Here is a 3,196-nt window from a genome sequence, read left to right as displayed (position 1 = left end):
TCCATACTCTAATTATTTCTATTCATTTGTTCTTATCTTTTACTAAATATGTGAATTAAAGTTTGTTAATTGTGAATTATAAATAAATACACAAAAATAATTAGATCTATCACAAATTATTGAAATGTTTTCTATAAATTAGAGTAATTAATTGTTTAACTTATTACCAAGTCACTAAATATTACTCATATTCGTATATGAACGTAAAATTGGTTGACCCAAAATACAACCCGAACACGACACGAAATTAAATGGGTCGACACGACACAACACAAATAAATATATGGGTTGGGTCAGGGTTGAATCTCAACACGCTAACTCGTCAACCCGACACGATTGACACCCCTAATTAATTTCATGTGTATATATATATCTATTTAATGTATCTAAAACAAAAAAAAAATTAACACAAGTTTGATTTTGATTATTAACTGAACCGAACCCAACCAAAAATCAGCAAACTAACTAAATAAACCAAAACGATTAACTGAAACCGAATGATTATTAATTCAGTTAAGGCTAATAACCAATCCATGTACACCCCAACCTAATCTAGTACATTACCTTTTGGGCCGATTGGGCCCACAAGTCCAACCTGTGTTACACTTAAACTTAATCCCGAAGTTTGGTTTTTTTTTCTTTTTTTTTTTTTTTTTTTTTTTTTTTACTTCGTAAAATTCTCCGAATAATTAAAATAAAAACTAAAGATAACGATTATCACATACATATGATAATACATCCCACCTCCAAAATCCCCAAATTATTCGCCAATTTTCTCTTAAGCCCTAAAACATCCCTAATCAAATTCGACTTCCTCGATGCCCAATTCTCTTCAAGTTTAAACCTTTCTTCACAATTGATCGGTTTTAATGATACCCATGAATTCCGATCATCTTGTTCAATTCACACTCACCTCTTTTTCCGATGACGACGACGATGATGTGTACTATGACGATGTCTATGATGTTGATCATGACGTGGACGACGCCGCCGATGACTATAATGTTCTGGTCAACCGCGCCAATTCCACTGCCGATAAAAGCTATGCGATCCTTAAAGAACACGATCTGGTTCAACGCCTAGAGGAAGATGTTACTAACGTTACCTCTGTTTTGTCCATAACTAGGGATGCTGCCTGCTTGTTATTGGTTAGGTATAATTGGGATGTTAGTAAGCTTCATGAAGCTTGGTTTCAGGATGAGGCGGAAGTAAGGAGGAGTGTCGGGTTATTAGACGTTGACCCGAGTGTTAAGCTCCCGAAATCGGATGGTCGGAAGGTGGACTGTGGGATTTGTTTTGAATCGGTTAGGAAGAGGGATGTTGCTACTTGTGGGTGTGATCATAGTTACTGTAAGGTGTGTTGGAAGTCGTATGTTGGGACGGCGATTAATGACGGTGCGGGGTGTTTGACTTTACGGTGTCCAGAGCCTGGTTGTGCTGCTGCGGTTGGTCCGGATATGGTTAAGTTGTTAGTGGCTGAAAAAGAAGTGAAAAGGTATGATCTTTTTATGCTTAGGACTTATGTTGAGAGTAATAAGAAGATTAAATGGTGCCCTGGCCCGGGGTGCGAGTACGCGGTTGAGTTTGATGATGATTTTGAGATTGGTAATTATGATGTTTCTTGTTTCTGTAAGTATGGTTTTTGTTGGAAGTGTCTGGAGGACGCGCACCGTCCGCTTGATTGTGAGACGGTAGGGAAATGGGTGTTGAAGAATAATGCTGAAGCTGAAAACACGAACTGGATTCTTGCATACACGAAGCCGTGTCCTAAATGCAAGCGGTCGATTGAGAAGAATCATGGGTGTATGCACATGACTTGCAGGCAGCCTTGCGGTTATCAGTTTTGTTGGTTGTGTCTTGGCCCGTATAATGGACACACTACTGGAGCTTGTAATAGGTATACTAAAGATGGAGGTGCTGTTCCTGAGGCTGAAAAACAAAGAGAGTTGGCTAAAAAGGCGATTGAAAGATACACGCATTATTATGAACGGTGGGCTGCTAATGAAAAGTCAAGAAAGCAAGCACTTTTGGATTTGCATAAGATTGAAACTGTTGATATTAAAACCCTCAGTTTAAACTACTGTCAACCGGAGACACAGTTACAGTTTATTATTGATGCTTGGTTGCAGATAGTTGAGTGCAGGCGCGTGTTGAAGTGGACATACGCTTATGGATTTTATATACCTAGTCAAGAAGAAGCTAAAAAACGGTTTTTTGAGTATGTGCAGGGTGAGGCGGAGTCTGGTTTAGAAAGGCTTCATCTTTGTGCCGAGAAAGAATTGCAAACATATATCATAAACGAAGATGAAAACGCGACTGAAGAATGGTTTAATACTTTTAGGGTGAAGTTATCTGATTTGACTACTGTGACTCGGTCTTATTTTGAGAATCTGGTTAGGGCGTTGGAGAATGGTCTTTCGGATGTTGACTCGAACCAGACTCAAGCCATGGATGATTCGGACCAGGGTGGTTCAAGTAGCAAGGTTAGAGGGCGGGCGACTGGTGAGTCGTCGAGACGAGGGTCTGATGGTTCGAAGAGGCCGAGGATGATGACGAGGCGGCCCATGAATGATACACAGAGGCATGCGGCTTGGATGGCTGGTGAGTCTAGTAACGAGCAGCTGGGTGATCAAGACGGATAGATGAATGGTTTGCAGGGTGTTTGGTATAGTTATTTATAAGACTGAATAAGTATTTTTCTTTACTCTTAACTTTATAACTTCTTGTTTTGTGGGCAGTCTAATTGGTGTTTTATGTTTGTGTCTGTCTTATCGTATGATGCTTACCATTTTAGGTTACTGGTGTGTGCTTAAAACCAAACTAGCTAAAAGATCAGGTTATATATGCAAATAAAAATAAGTATGTGTACAAGTATATTACTATAGTTTGTGTACCAAATTTCTTGCAGAGTTCTGATTCATGAACAAATATAGTATCTGTTTCAAGGGCAGGGCGACTGTTTCATCTTCATCGTTATTTTTGTTTATGGTTTCTTCGTATAGTCATCTTCATTGTTATTTTTGTTTATGGTTTCTTCGTATTCTTTAAATGCAATCGTCATCCCAGAAGTTGGTTTCAGGAAAGGATTCAAGTTATATCCCAGAATTGAACATTGTTTGGTGTGCACATTGTTATAGTTACAGAATGAACATGATGGAAATATGAATAGATATATTCTTTCGATCCCAATCAAGAT

General features: G+C 38.6%; 1 pseudogene; it reads left to right on the top strand.

The window, feature by feature from the left end:
• The first annotated feature begins 731 nt into the window (after window positions 1-731).
• Window positions 732-2,772, top strand: LOC143612139 (putative E3 ubiquitin-protein ligase ARI8 pseudogene; annotated as a pseudogene).
• Window positions 2,773-3,196: the final 424 nt, after the last annotated feature.

This window comes from Bidens hawaiensis, unplaced genomic scaffold (genome assembly GCF_021521415.1).
Source record: "Bidens hawaiensis isolate Kalapana, Puna unplaced genomic scaffold, B.hawaiensis_p1.1 tig00033546_1, whole genome shotgun sequence".
NCBI lineage: Eukaryota > Viridiplantae > Streptophyta > Magnoliopsida > Asterales > Asteraceae > Bidens > Bidens hawaiensis.
Note: the sequence above shows the minus strand (reverse complement) of the source record. Positions and strands in the feature narration are given on the sequence as shown.